This window comes from Lolium perenne, chromosome 2 (assembly GCF_019359855.2).
Source record: "Lolium perenne isolate Kyuss_39 chromosome 2, Kyuss_2.0, whole genome shotgun sequence".
Lineage (NCBI taxonomy): Eukaryota > Viridiplantae > Streptophyta > Magnoliopsida > Poales > Poaceae > Lolium > Lolium perenne.
Window position 1 is genome coordinate 173875685 of NC_067245.2, and position 16741 is coordinate 173892425.

Sequence of the window (16741 nt, forward strand, 5' to 3'; positions counted from 1 at the left end):
GCCAGATCAGGTCGTGCCTTCCTTAGCGTATGCAAGTATAACCTTTCAGCTTCCTCCAGGCCGCGCAATCGCTGAACCCTGCGCTTTTGTGAACGGCTGAGTCCACCAGGGCACCACCTTGGCCGGTGGTACCTATCTTCTTCTTCTTCTTGTCCCTCGTCTTCTGAATCCTCGAGATCTACCCACCGAGGGGACTCAGCGCGTTTGCTTTGTGGCGGGAGAGGCCCTAAGCGCCTGAACACGGACACGTTGGCTGCCTCCTTCTTCTTCTGGTTGCATTCTGGGCAATTGCCGATTGTGGGCAATCGGCTCATTCCTGAATCCCAGCAGTGTCTGAAGAAGGGGCAGTCCCAGTGCCTGTCGTTGTCGTCTTGCTCCCTTGATTTTTCTATGGCACGGCGCTCGTGCTCCTCCTCATCGCGATCATGCCGACGATATCTTCTGGCTTCTCTAGCCAGACGATCTCCTTCATCATCATAGCTGGACCGTCGGCGTTGGTCATACTGACTTACATACTTGTTGAGGAGGTGATCAGAGAGGGGTCGCTGATATCTTATGTTCTTCACTTCTCCCTCTGTGACGTAGCGCTTGCCATCATGATGGAGCCGATCGCGTGGAGCGGCCTCCTCTGTGTCCTTGCTACGAGAGCAGCTGCCCTCGTCTACATCTTTGCCAGAGTGGTGCCCAGGTCCTACCATGTTGATGCTGAACGAGGATCCTGGCTGGCAACCTTCAGGGTAAGTGCATTCTACCATGTTAACGGCGGGGAAGGGTTGGGTATCGACCTTCATGGCGTACTGGTTGAAAATTAGACGCCCTTTTTCTATCGCCGCTTGGATGTGCTGACGCCACACCCTGCAGTCGTTGGTGGCATGGGAGAGCGAGTTATGCCATTTGGAGTATGGCTTTCCATTCAGCTCTTGCACCGTGGGGAATTTGAGACCTTCGGGAATCGTCAACTGCTTCTCCTTGAGCAGGAGGTCGAAGATTTGCTCAGTTTTGGTCACGTCAAAATCAAATCCCCTGGGCGGGCCTGGTGGCTTTACCCATTTGCAGGACACGGGGGTTCCCCCCCGAGTCCATTCAGCCACTGCTACCTTTTGATCTCCCGCAGAAACTTCGTTTTCCTCTGCATCGACCAGGACTACTGCATGCTTGAATTTGTCCTGGTACAGGTCCGGGTGGCGCTGTTCATATGCCGACAGTTTCTGAACCATGTGCGCCAGTGAGGGGTAGTCTGCTTGGGAGGCCATGTCCTTGAGCGGTGTTGCGAGGCCCGCTACTGCCAACTCGACTGCTTCCTTTTCAGTTATACGAACCGAATAACATCGGTTCCTAAGATTCCTGAAGCGCTGGATGTATTCTGTCACAGTTTCTCCACGCTTCTGACGTAGTTGTGCTAGATCGGCAATGCCGGACTCGGAAGCCTCTGAATGGTACTGCATATGGAACTGCTCTTCCAACTGCTTCCAAGTCCGGATGGAGTCCGGTGGCAACGAGGTGTACCACCCGAAAGCCGATCCCGTGAGGGACTGTGAAAAGAGCCTCACGCGTAGTTGATCCGACACTGAGGCCGCTCCTAGCTGTGCTAAATATCGGCCCACGTGCTCGATGGAGCTGGAACCATCTGATCCACTAAATTTGGAGAAATCAGGGAGCCGATATTTAGGTGGTAGCGGGATCATCTCGTAGTCGTCGGGGTACGGCTTGGAATAGCCGATTGCCCTCCTTTTCGGCACCATGCCGAACTGGTCTCTCAGTATGGTACTGATCTGATCCGTCATTGTCTTGGCTGCAGGAGTTGAACTCTGAATATTCGCCGGGGTGGCGTACTTAGCCAGCCATGTTTGCTTTTCCAGCTCTGAGCCAACTGCAGGAGCTGAGCTCTGGAGGTTCGTCGGGGTGGCGTACTTAGTTAGCCACGTCTGCTTCTCAAGGTCTGTCGCTGACGTCCCTCCTGTTTTCCCAGAAGTCCCTGATGTTGTGACCTGGTTTGTGAGCGCCCAATTACCGCAATCTGGCACATACGTGCACGTGTACCCGTGAGGGATCTCCTTAGGCGCCTCAAGCAAGAACTGGTAGTCACTAGGGTCACCACCGATCTTGTAGACGACGAATGCCGGTGAATTCGGCACTTCTGGTGCCGCCAATGCAAATGGCAGCGGTGGACGGGACTGGAGTGGCAACTCTCCTTGATGCGTCCCGAGAGCTGGTCCTGACGGCGAGTACTGGTGCCTCATGATCTCCTAGATCACGCGAAGAGCGACACGCTCCAACGTGTTGACCAGGTTCTCAGAGTGGCGGTGTAGCGAGTGAGCCACCAAGTAGTTGATCACCTGCCGCAGGGACCTGGTGCGTTCTTCCGACGAGGCAGAGAGGTCTATCCCATCGAGTGCACCATTAGGCGAGAACCCCTTCCACCTGATGCCATGTGAACGGGTTCTGTGGAAAGAGCCGATGAGGTCGGCTTCGAGGATGACTTTGATCTCGTCATACTTCTTCTTGAGCTCGTCGGTCAGATCCTCGTACGTGACTGGAGTGCCGTCCGCCATCTCAGATGTAGATGGCGAGGTGGTTGATGTCGAAGCTTGTCCCACCGGGCGTGCCAGAATGTGTTGCTATCAAAACCCACCGGCGGGCAGCGACGGGCAACACCGTAGAGCCGGGAACAACCTAGGGCTGCGGCTGGCCGAGGTCCCTCCGAGCGACGGCCCGCAAAGCCTTCTGGTCACACGTCCGATGCTGATCGCAAGGGCGTGCCACCTGACCTATACCTGGTCAGGAAGGTGATGGAGATGCCTTGCTTAGTTTCCTGCATGGCATACACGTAAACATTAAATACGAGCCTCGATCGGCTCTCAGGTTATCCTGTGAATCGGCTCAAGGAGCCGATCCACCCATGATTCGTACGGGGTGCACGAATATATGGTGGTCCTGCTTGATCAAGACAAAGCTAATGAGATCTACGACGATTTAGGGTTTTCACCGCATAATCGGATCATCCTACTCAGGATTGGGCCTCGCGGCCACGCACGGTGATCGTAAGCCGATCCTAGACAAGGCCTAAAAACCAACACGAGGTTGATCCCCGGAAACATCCTGTCTAGGACTAGCAAACGACACCCTACGTGCCGCTGGATCCTCCCGCCCTTTGTAAGGCCTAACTATTGCAGATATTAAACTAATCCTTGATGAACAAGGAGCAATCGTAACGGATCGGATCTACTAAATAATGATCAAGCGGGGTGCCGCCCCTACACCTAAGATAGGTGTAAGGGCGGCTAGATATGCAAGGGTTGCACTACGATAGCATATTACGCGAAGAACTATGCTAACCCTAACACATCTATGATAACTACGTTGCTCGCCATCAAAAAGGCTTCAGTACGAGCAACACATGAACAACATGAAGCTTGTGCTGCCTAGATCGCAAGATGCGATCTAGGCAGCATGTTGCTTACCGGTAGAAACCCTCAAGACGAAGGAGTTGGCGATGCGCCGAGATTGATTTGTTGGTTGAACGTTGGTTGTTGTTTATTTCATAAACCCTAGATACATATTTATAGTCCAGGGGACTTTCTAACGTGGGAATAATCCCAACCGTGCCCGATACCAACTCTAACTAAAACGACACGTAATCTACTATGTTACAGATACACGGGCCAACTAGCCCGTATTTTGCATATAAAGGCCGATTCACATATTTCTTCTATGTATATTCTTCAAATCCATCTTATCGCGGCCCACCTCCGACTCGGTCAAATTCTGGTGATAACAAGATTATTTGCTTCTGCTACTACTTTTGAATAATAATATTTGTATTGCTATATGTTCTTGCTTGTTCAAGAGTTAGAGAGCACAAATGTGCTGAAGACGAGCATATCCTTGGCATAAAATATGATGGGAGTTTTCTTGACAGTTGGACTCACTTTTCGCAGTTTTATTCTGGGATCTAAGAGACTTGTGTCCTTCCATATCTTATATATTCATATCAAGCATAGTTTTCTTGCGTTCAGTCTTCTTACATTATACCGGTAGGCTATGTTTTCCTGGAATTTTTTCTTAACCCAGATCATTTTTTTCTTCAGTCAGATATACCGGTAGGCCATATCTGAAGCAATTTCCTTTTCTAGTGCAAACAGGCAACATGGTTTTTCAAAATTCCAGAAGGATAGGTTGAACTTAGGTGCGAGACTTACCCTGAAAGAGTAACAAGAAGACCTAGAATTTGGAATCACGTATATCACAATAATGTTGTCTTATTATTGTGTTTGGTATTATCATGTTGTAGTACATTATGATATCTCTATATTTTTTTTTTGAATTTTCATAGTGAGTTGTGAATTATAGATGTGCATTGACAAATGAATTTTGAGAACCCGTGGCAATGCACGGGAATTTATACTAGTTACACTAGTAGGGCAAAAACACAATCTAGCAGATACTGGTGGACCCCACATGGAAAAAATGTTTACAATTTCGCGATAACTAACCGGGATGACGCCAGGTCATACGGTAAATAAGTTTTACTGTACACACATTCCTAGCACTGTCCAGTAGAGTTTCTCGAATAAGTAACACTAATGACTAAGCCACACGACAAAAGAAAATATAGCTCGTAGTAACTAACATGTCTACAATATGTAACTCACACAAATTTTCCAGAATAAACTCACATAAATTAGGAAATCTTAGTTGGTAATGTATCATAAAAAATCACAAATTATTTTGAAAAGAAATGTTTCCGAAAGTTATTACGTCTCTACTATTACTGGTACTTTCTCATGATAGTGAGAGTGGATTTGAGGCCTAATCCGGATTCTGCTGCCACATGATCGCTAATTACCCCACCAAATCTTCTTCAAAACATTAAAAAAATATAGCATACCTAAATACCAAATATAAAAATAAGTGGATTGATATAACTCAAGAGATCTACGAGACCTTACATGAAAATTTTCATACCAAAACTGTAGTAAGAATTACAGATTGAACCTGCTTCTTCCGGAAAAAAAACAGAAACAACAAAGAAACCTCGCTTGGAGCAGGAGAGTTGCAGGGCGTTGAGGTGGAAGACCACCATACGAGGAGGAGATTAGTCAATATTTGGAGCGATCATTCCCTTAGATGGATTGACCTGACGAGTTTACTTTTTTCTGGCGATTTATATGTGGATTCATCACTCTTAAAAAAAAAACGTCGGATTCACTACATGGTACAAAGCTTAAATAGGCCGTAGTAGTTTGCACTTGCGAATGGATCCTAATTGGTGGCCTGGGGTCAAATTAGATTCTAAATTTGAACATGTACATTTTTCAATTTAAATAGATTAAAAAATATTTTTTTCTAAATTTGAACATTTTCAACTTTAAAAAATTTCAAATCCAAAATATTTTCTAAATGTGAACATTTTGTAAAAATAATTTTTTTTGAACATATTCAAAATTAAAAAATGAGGTTTTGAACAAATTCAAAGTTAAAAAATCAAATTTGAACAAGATAAAAATTTAAACAAATTCAAAATTTGAACAAAATCATAATCTAAACAAATTTAAATATCCAAAAAATAGAGAAAAGCTAAAGGAAAAAAAACCGAGATGTCATATACAAGTCGCATGGAGAACCCAAATAAAACCAACTATATCGTACTTACGCTAGATAGAAAAAGTGAAGTGTATGCCTAACTAAGCTTGGTCCACAAAAGCGACGCAAGGCTAAAGAAGGTGCGGGCGGTGTATTGGAATTGCAAGGCGATTAGTAGGTGCTCCATCACATAAGGGGAGCAACGATACATCGCTCCGGTGCGTGCGGGATAATCCACCGTACGCAGACCTCCTCCGCGTCCGCTCCCTGGTGGGCTAGCCTAGGTAAAGCATCGTCTCCACATTTCTCTTTAAAATTCAAACTAAAAATTTCTTAAATTTTTTTGTTTAGAAACAAAATTATTTATACATAAAATTGTTCAAACAAAAATTGATGTAAAAATTATTAAAAAAAACTTTTCTAAAAAAATATTTATTCAAAAAATGGTTCAGGAAAAATTTGTTCAGAAATAAAAAGGTTCATACTTAAAAAATGTTTGGAATTTAGAAAAAACTTAAAAAATTCAACCAATAAAGAAAGAAACAAAAAACGAAAAGAAAAGGAGAAAAAACAAAACACCGAGGAAAACCAAGGAAGAACCAGAGGGAACCATCGAACCCACCGAAAAAAAGACGACCGAAACCTTCTAGAATGTTTCTAAAACCGAAGAACAAAACTATCACGATAAATAGGGCGCGGCCCAGGTCATTCCTCACATAAACGGGTTGCACGAGCGTTGGCAAGCCGATTGCGGATTTCCTATACACCGACCAGGTCGGCGCGTACCGCGGGCCGCACATCCCCGCGTGCGGTACGGGCCGACCCAGTTCGGGTGTTGGGTCAGTTGGGCGTTTTCTTTTTTTCAGTCATTTTTTCATTTCTGTTTATTTCTTTTTTTGTTTATTTTTCTTTTCTGTTTATTTTTATTTTCCATTTATTTTTTTGTTCTAACGATTTAATTTTTAAAATTTAAACATTTATTTAAATGTAAAATATTCTATCTTAAATATTCGAGAAAAAATCAAATTCAAAAATTGTTCAAGTATAAAAATTATTCAAATGCGAAAAATTTTCAACTATAAAAGTTGTTCAAATTCAAAAATTGTTCATATCTAAAAAATAATAAATTTTGAAAATATTTGTTCCAATTAAAAAATTGTCCAATCTGAAAAATGCTCAAATTTTGAAAATATTTAAATATAAGAAAAAAGTAAGATAATTTTAAAAAATCGGATCTAAAAAGAATCAGCTTTTGAAAAACATAAAAAATAGATAAGAAAAAACGAAAAAACATAAAAAAAGAAAAAAAGAGTGGGAATGTTGGGCCGGCCCAACAACCCGCCTGGGGGTGTGCGGTGTCTGGTCCGGGCCGACCAGGTCGGCGTACAGCACCCCCCGTCAGATTCTGCGAGCGACTTTCGGAAAATCTATACACCGATCAGGTCGTCCGTTACCGCGCGCCGCACACCCGCGTGCGGTATGAACCGGCCTGGTCGGCCTAGTTCGGTGTCTATTTTCTGTTTTCTGTTTCTTTTTTATTTTTTTATTTTTTTATTTTTCTTTTTTGTTTCTTTTCTTATTTTCTTTTTATTTCTCTTCTTTTTGTTCAGATATGAAAATTGTTCAAAGCTGAAATTGTTTAAATTTGGAAAATGTCAAAAGTCGAAAAGTGTGCAAATTCGAAAAATGTTAAAATTCGAGAAAACAAAAGTCAAAAAAATTTCAAATTCAAAAATTGTTCAATTTTAAGATTTGTTCAAATTCGAAATCATTCAATTTGAAAATTTGTTCAAAATTGATAATCGTTCAATTTAAATTTTGTTCAAACTTAAAACTGTTCAGATTCAAAACGGAGAAAAAATGGAAAGAAAAAATGAGAAAGGAAAAAAACAAAGTGGGTCGGCCCAACATACCTAGCCTGGGTGTGCGGTGGTCCGTCTGCACCGACCTGGTCGGTGGACAGCACCTCCCAGCCGATTGGGGGCTGCTATATACCAACATGATCGGCGGAAGGTTCAAGCCACCGCACACCGCCGCTACGTCGGGCAGTTCAGTGGGCCGCGGCCCATCTGATCAAGGTAATTTCCTTTTTTTCTTCCATTCTATTTTTTTCTTTTCTGTTTTTCTAATCTAACAATTTTTTGGGAAAAACAAAATCATTATTCGAGAAAAAAATTTAGAAAATTTTGAACAGTTTTTCAAAATTGAACAGTTTATAATTTGAACAGTTTTAAAAGTTAAATAATTTTGAAAATTGAACATTTTAAAAATTCCGATATTTTTTGAAAAGAAAATATTTCAATTTTTTTTTTTTAGATTGTACCTTTTTTAAAAATTTGATTTTTCTAAAATTTGAAATATTTTTGAAAATGAACATATTTTAAATTTGAACATTTTTCAATGATGAATAATTTTTTAATACGAACTATTTTCTAATTTAAACATTTTCAAATTTTAACCGCTTTTGGAATTCAAGTTTTTTTCAAATTGAACTAGTATTTCAAATTTTGAACCTTTTCAATTTTGAACAAAAAGAAAAATAAACAAGAAAGAAAAGGCAACCGAAAAAGAAACAAAAGAGAGAAAACAAAAATAATAAACAAATAAAAAAAATAAAGCAAAAATGGGCCAGGCCCAATACCCGACCAGGGTGTGCGCTGCCTTGTAGACACCGACCTGGTAGGTGTATAGGATTTGCCAGCCGATTGGGCTCATGAATTAGGCAGCCTGCGTAGCTTAGGAAAGCTAAATAAAATTAAAATTTTCACCCTCTAGTCTAAGGTGATTAATTGGATCCAAATCTCCCTAAACTATTTTTTATCCAATTTGAAGCACAATATTTTCAAAACAAGATAAATCTTTCCCGTGCCAGTTTTCATTGTAGGCAATTTTGCCTTAGAATATGTCATGCTGGTTTTTTTACCTAGATACAAGAAACCGGGTAAAAAACTACAACAACAAGACCAAACCTACACAAATATCCACACACACCCACAACCAAGCCTAATAAAGATTCGAACAACTAGGCGTGCCGCACCAACTCTAGCAAACAGAAGAGACCACAAGCAGCCCGAATGAACACTCAAAACATGACACTCCAACACCGCACTAAAGATTGGCCATGACATTGGGGAGGCACCATCAATTAAACGCAGATTCAGGGCAGGAAGTAGCCAAGGTGGTGAGAAAATCGTAAATCTCTTTGGCGACGACAGCTCCGGGCACAGTAGGTAACAACCCTAACTTAGCAACCCCATTATCATAAGGAAGCACATGCCAGTCTGACCTAGACGAGAGAGAGAGAGAGACTGCAGCATCAACAACACCACTCTTCTCAAAGCCAAGTACCTGATTCGGTGGACAGGCCACATCCGAGATCTCGTGCTAGTCGGATCTCACTTCCTCGGCGGAAGGATGCATAACCACACCACCATGCAACTATAGGAGCTCAAGCATGACATGCATGACCGGAGCCGTGACCGCCGAGCGTGCCCCAATGAGGAGAGAAATAGCCATAAAGATCCCCTTCGCTTGCGCCCACCTTGCCAACATTAGGCAGAACCAGAGGATCAGCAGGCGTCCATGAGAGCCTATGTGACGCAGCTTCCGCCCGCTCTAGAAAGCTCCCAAACCGTAGCAATCAGTCTTGGAAGGAGTTAATATCATCATGAAAAGGACGATGGCCTCATGTAACGACGTTGATTGCTTCTTCAAAACGAATTGCATATCCATTGAGACTAAAGAGCCAACAGGAGCATAGATCACTAACGTCCAAGACCGACGATAAGCCACATTGCATGACAGCGAGACCTCAACCTGGACTCGGCGAGGAGCATGCACTTAACGAGGGGGGGGGGGGGGGGGACACTTAAAATGCACTTAGAGTACACTTTTGTTAGATAGAAATTTGCGCTGGTCTAAGATAAGCTTCACAGTTAACTAAAGCTGAGCTGGGGCGAACAAGATGAAGAAACCATAACCAATCATCGTCGGCAGCTAATCAAACAAAAATACTGCACTGAAGAAATGCTAACTGGGATAGATTACCAACTGTGGAACACTACACAGGGCTTCCTATAGTGGGGTAGAAGATAGCTGCAGAGCAGTGGCAGTTCAGAGCCAGCGGGCAAATACACGTTTAAAGTTGGGTTCTGTTTACAAATGTCTGCTGGTGAATTCAAGTTGGGTTGAATTCGAATGGAAACCGTCGGGATGAGGAAAGTCCAAGGCCAGCTGTGTTGCGCTGTGAGTGCCAATCTGAATATAGCACTGTGCCGCATGGATCGGATCGGACGCTGACATAGCAGGAGCTGCTGCAGAGCCGTAAGTATTCGGTACAGGCAACAGATAGGCCCTGGGCTCCTCTATTATTTTTATTAAATCTTTGATTAACGGCAGTCACGTACGGTCAAACCGTAAATGACGACGGTGAAGATTACGGGGCTCGTCTTTTGGCCTGCAACGACCTGAGCTACTCCTTAAATTTGCATCAGAAATCATATTAGCAAGGGGAGAAAGCTTTGTGAGAAGTGTGGTTCCATGTTCTTCTCTTTTCTGATTCAAGCATCATTTATGGGGCAGATCATTGATCGGGCTGCTCAAATACCTTGTCTAGCTTTTTCAATATTTTGGATTTTTTTAATTTTTTTTGGCTAGGGCATTCGCTTCTTATGGTACTAGAGCCTAATGTTTTAAGATTAAATCATGTCTCCTTTTGAAAACTTGGCTAGTGCATTCATTCTGTTAAACACACCTTCCTTTTTTGTAGATCTCTACTCTGAATTACTCCCTCATTTTCAATTTAAGATGCATATCTATCTATTATATAATTAAAACAACAAACAACCAACGGTGTAGATTAGCTAAACCTAATCAAATAAAAAACAATGGCCAAGATTAGTTTTTCTAGCCGCATATATGATTTCTCCGGTGCGTGGCCGTGTACAAGATAGATACGCCAACTCAGAAGATTAAACCTGTTGTCGATCCGATTCAGTTCTTATCTGCCGCTGCCTCCTCTGCGGCCGTCGCGCCGTCGCGCCGCTCCACACGATCCCTTGGCCAGTGCGATTCCTCAACTTCTACTTCTGGCGTCCTCTCTGTAATGTGCGTATCTAAAGGTATAAACGATGCCCCCCATAGGGGGACTCACAGTGCTCAGCGCTTGTGAACCGTCGGATCTTTTCAGGAGGTCCCACGCAGTGGATCTTGACCGTCTGATCGTTTTCACCGCGCCGTATAAAAGGGCTGCCCAAACCCTAGCCCTCATCCATCCTAGCCTCGCGCGCTGCCCACACAGCCGACCCAATCGCCGCCACACCCGCGCCCTCACTTTGGCTCGCCCGTCCTCCTCTCCTCCTCTCACTCTCCCATGGCCGCCATACCCCGTCCCCGCTCCTCTCCGTTGCGCCTGGGCGGCCGGCGAAGATCCCCTCCTCCACCGTGCCCTTTTCCATTGGGCAGAGAAGCAGAAGGGGGTCCGAATTTGTGGGAGCAGCGCCGCCATCTTCAGCACAGGGGAGCAACAAGCCGTCGAGGAAGAGAGGGGGAGGAGGAGGAGGAGGAGGAGCGCGAGGACTCGCCGGAGGTAGGGACGCTGACAAACTCGGTACGTGATGCTGTTTGGTTCTGGTCGGGATTTAAGATCTCGCGGATATTTGTGCTCGATCTGATTGGTATTCCTCTCATGGGTGCTCGATTTTGTTTTCGTAGTCCAAGGTCGAGGATCTGCAGAAGTTTATCCACACGAACACTACGTCTTACCACCAATCACCCCTCTCCAGCTCTCCTCCCTCTCCCTCCCTCGGCAAAGTCCTTTAGTACTACTAGATTCGAGTTTAAATCTGCCGAGATACAGTTACCTGACATTAAATTAGTTACGTACATACATGAGCTCAATGGTGAATTGGTGATGCTGGTTAGTGAAGAAATGGACACCATACATAGAACTCGGTGTTGTAATTGTTTTCCATGGTACCTTATAGTACCCCAACATCGTCCTTTATGCATTGCTGATTATTCAGCTAAGTTCTACATGAGCTAACTGTATGTGGTGTGAAAGCATCGAATATTTAGGATCTCGCTTGTTTTGTTATCTGCTTCTAACTTGTTAGAGAATAAGATCAAGCCTCTGTTGGTTATGGATGTAAGAAAGTATTGGCCAGCAGTTTTTCTGGTCTGCAACCTTTGAGTGATGGCTCAACGCTGGTTGAGGTGAGATTTGAGTTTCTTGGCCCCTCTTAGTAATGGGTGTCAGATTGGTTCAAGGTTTTCAGCTTTTCCTCTTTTTCTACAAGCTCGGAGCGACTTCAGACCTTGGGATCGGTCTGGTTTTTCCACAACTTGAACAGAGATGCCTTCTACGTTTATTTCCCTCTAATCATGATGTTTCTTCTATGATTTTCTAGACTGATTGACAATGGTCGCTTTTTTCTGAGATTGATTAGATCGTGTAGTTCTTGCTTGCAAACATGTTCATCCTATTTTGTTAGTGGCCAATGTCCACTTTGCTCTTTCTACAACATAGCTAAGCAGAAGTAAGTTTTAGTTCATTTGCACCACTACTTGTTAATAGAGCGTGCATCTTTTTCATGGAATGTACACTTAATCTTTAGATATTGCAGGGCAACACGATAGAAAGGATGTGTGCCAGCCAACCGAATAGACCAGTTCAGAGAGAAACTAAAGAAAGATACGATCTACAGGCTTGAATCCTGGTCTGTTTATTTCTTATATCGTCGTACATATCAGGTAAAGAAGGTAATACCTTTTGTTGCTTCAGTACCAATTGCTTGATTGCAACTCTTAGTTTCTCTTGCTGAAAGCGATTAAAACATGACGATCTCTATAGGTGTATTTTTTATGATACTACTTGGGGTCAATATATTTTGGTTATTCTTGTGTGAAATAAGAAAATTACTATTATGTGATGGGATGGATGATCTGAACATTGCTATCTGATGATTATTCCTTATCGAAACCACATGTTTATTGACATTTCAAGGTATTGTCTTGAGAAAGGATGGAACTAATGTTTTGAACAAGTTGTAGCTCTGAATTTACATGTAAGGACATGAGGCCTAATAACTAGGTTGCTCATAATGCAGATGATGTTTATTGTTTAGCTTCAGTACTTCGTAATCAGAACTTGGCTGCTTGAAATCCCATGCTTATTTTCTTAGAGCCTTGCTGCAAAGTGTGTCCTTGGTGCCATGTTTTCGTGGCCTACTGCAGTTGGAACTATGGTAAAAAATGAGGGATTGCTTACTTCGAATTTTGGTTTGTTTGTTCAGCAGTAAAAAACGATACCTCCATTTGTTCAGGTTGAGGTGTTGTTTTTTTGTTGACAAACATGAGAGCTTGATTAATGATAAGATAGGGTTCGAGTGCTTAAAACTGCAAGTCTGCTTGCTCAAATAATTGACCTTCATAAAAAATGTGAGTTTGTTTGAATAAAATATCGTAAAGATGGGATCTTGATTAGTTAGTGTCAGGTTTGTCCTGATGCCACGTTTTCTTTGCCTAATACAGTTGTTTCTCTTTCTCTGCTATTTGGTAAAAATGGGATTTTACTTGCAAAAAAAGGGAGGTCAGGTGCTTGGAATGCTAGCTTGCTTGCTTAAAATGTAGTAAAAATAAAGCCTTGGTTAGTTACTGCCAGTTTCCTCCTTGATGCCATTTTTCCTGGCCTAATGCGGGTGGATCGGTAGTACAAAAAAGATCTTGCTTACTTAAAAGTTAAAATGCAGGTATTGTTTGTTGTCTAGCAAAACGGCCGTACCTGCTTCTAATGCAGTATATTTTTGTGTGCTTTATTCGGTTGTTGTCTTACCAGTCTTCGCTAGCTGATGTGTCCATTTTTTCTCCAACCTTTTGTCCGTTTCTTCCTTTCTGTGTTCTTGGTATCACGATGCCACTGAATCCTTTGAAGCATCCTCCTGCTTGGGTAACTCCGGCCTGGATGCCTCGTGCGGCATAAATTTGGCATCCAGTGTTATCGTTTCTTCCTAAAATGCTTCTACTGTGTATGTTGACGGCCACGTTTGCCCTGTTTTTGTGGACCTAGCTAATTTATGTGCCTGCACGTGTCACCACAGAAAGCTATTCATAACTGAAACCACAATTTTACTAAATCTCTTTTCACCTAAATGATGAAGTGGGCATTTTCTATCCATTTGATTCTGTCATTACCAAATTTCTTGCCTGGCATTGTTGCTCTATATATTCTTCCGCTGGCCTGAATATATTTTATTTGTTTGAGTACATAAACCAAATATTCCATTGACATTTGTTACTCATGATTGATTTTTCCGTGTGATGCTAGCATGCAATTATACAAGTTTCTCTTTAGTTCTTCTATTTCAGACTATGTGACCAGCTTTTATTTATTTTATATGCACAGTTTATATACTCCTTGGAGCTACAGAATGTACATGCTCAGTGCTTCATCCATGTTGAGGTAAGAAAGTTTGTCCCATTTGGACGTGGAATGATAATAAAAGGTGATTCTTGCTGAAAATATGTTCACATTAGTTGTGTCTAAAAAATATGTTGGAGAAACTGCAACTTCCATGCCCTAAGCACGAGAGCCATAATGCTGGAGAAGCCTAATTTGTGGATGAACCGTTTGGAGTGTCAGCCTTTTGAAATTTTGTTCATCTGAGTGAGCTTGGTTGTTTCCTTTCATGTGGTGGTTCAATCTGTTTTAATTGCATGCTCATTATGAAATTTTTACTCTTCATCTGCGTATATACATTGATGTATAAAATCCTCAATGGATCATATATCTTTTGTTACGATCTTTGAGTTATGCCCTACCTGGTTCCCAAATTGGATCCTCATTTTTTTATTAAGATCTTCCAAGTTCTTTCCTCCCCAATTTGATATCATCCACTTCTATCCAGTCAGTGCCTAGCTTTTTGTACTCTTGTTGAAATGACAATAAATAAAAGTCAGTTTATGCCTATGCGCGTTAATTTTAGGATATTCAGAGATTAGTTATGCTTTTGTCAGATCTGTATGGATCTCTTCGGTTTGTCTGGTGGCAGAGCCCCGGCCTGGCGAGCCTGGGCGGCTTTCCAGGCTCAGCTGAGGAATCTCCATGTTGTTGATAGTGAGATTAGTGATTTAATCAGCTGTTTATGGGGGCAAATGCTCCCAGACTTGTTGTGCTGAACTTCAGTTTTCTGGTTGTAACAAATCATGGCAGGTCTATTTGAGTCGGGAGATGTCGGGCAAAAGGAAAAGGTATGCCTCTGCATTAGTTATCAGAACCATGTCCTTGCAATATTGGAGTGACTCAATTTATTTAATGGAATGGCATTCACTAATCACTAATGGAAATTCAAGAAATGAACGATTTTTTCTATTGTCTTGCTTTTCTGAGTGTATCTTCATGTACTTCAGCGCCAATGAAGCAACAAATAACATTTTACTGTGAATAGATTCATTGAGCAATCTGTTGTAGGATTCTCCAACTTAGATCTGAACATTTAGGTGTTGATTATGTCAATCTAAACTGTAGTTCTATTCATTATCTTAATGGTCAATATGTAATCATTTATCATATGATTTAGATGTTCCTTTAAGAGAAACTGGCAGCTGGGTTGGGTGGCAACGTGTCCGAGCTTCCAATGTAGTTGAGAAGGTGGTTGGGCTATTTATCTATGATCTTTGTATTGGTGACATCCACTACAGTAAGAACTTAGACAAGAACAGCTGAGAGGCCAACACTTATTGGTTCCAGCTTCCCAGATACAATTGGTATCGTTATCCTGTATGTAGACACCACTGCAGTGCTAACATATTCTATACCTCCTTGCTTATTTTTTTTAGATACTTCCTCCGGTTCAAAATAATGAACCGGAGGGAGTACTTTTATTTAGAACCGAGTCATCATTGTATATTATTTCTCCACGGCTACTTAGCTGATGATTATTTGGCATTGCCTTTGGCAAAGACCGATATAACATATTATATACAAACTGGTGCTAAACTGGTCATGGAGTTGGCTGACCCCAGGTACCAAGTTCGGCATCCTCCACAAACAACCAGTTGTGTGATCTTGCTCAGCTGAGCCAAAACAACTAATTACATACTCTGTTGTTCATTCTACCTGTGCCCTGCTGCTTAAACTGTATCATCTCCAAACTATGTATTTTAGACACTTATTTTTGATACTTGGTGTAGCTAATTGACTTGCCTTATTTATTGTAGTCCTCCTATGACTCTTGCATACGGAAGTAACTACAGATAATTAAGAACACCTGCCTCCTATGCTAGCTACTTCTAATTTTTCATTTTGGGGAGTGATCTTTACGATCGTGATGTTGGTTGTGTTTTATGTTTCGTCCTGGACTATATGTAAATAATTGCTATGGGACCCCTGCATGTGTTTGGCTAGAACCATGTACCTGTACTTATATGTAATTTTATGGTTAGCACATATATGTAGTTTATTTCAATATTTTGATATTCAGTTTGATATACACACTATATAAAGGCTATGATGTGTTTGCTTGCTCCTAGCTCTTTTTTTATGTACCCAGTTAATGAAACCGATATCTGTTCAGAGATTGTCAGTTTCGAGTATCCAGTGGACCAAATCAGAAAAAAGCTTAGTTGGAGTCTTTTGTAGGCCTCTTTCCTGTGATCGTTTTGAGTGGCCATTCACTCAATTTGGTTCAGCGGTTTAGCCGCAGCGATAAAACAAGTTGCCGGTCTCTTTTTGCAAAAACAGTGTTCTGATATCTCGTGTTTATAGTTTTTCATGCTATTCCATGTTAGATTGAAATTGTGTTTCATCACTCCATAGCTACCTTGTATATTGCATTTTATATTATAGATCAACTATAGTTACTTAATTCCCGTGAGTAGGTGCCTCGACCCCATCTCCGCAGACAACCAGAGTTAGAAGGGGTCTGCGGCAGGAGTGTGTGGATCTGCAAGGTATTTTCTCATTCAAAAAAATCTTATTGAACACCTCTGACGGCCACCAACTTAATGCTTCATCAAAAGGAGGTGTGAGCAGATGTCATGTTTGTACAAAATGGTCTACAGTGTCCAGTGGTTTATGGAAGAGAAACCATTGAAATTCCTGTTGATATTCAGTTTTAGTCATTTGAAGCTTTATTCTTCAAATTAACTTCTACTCCGTAGT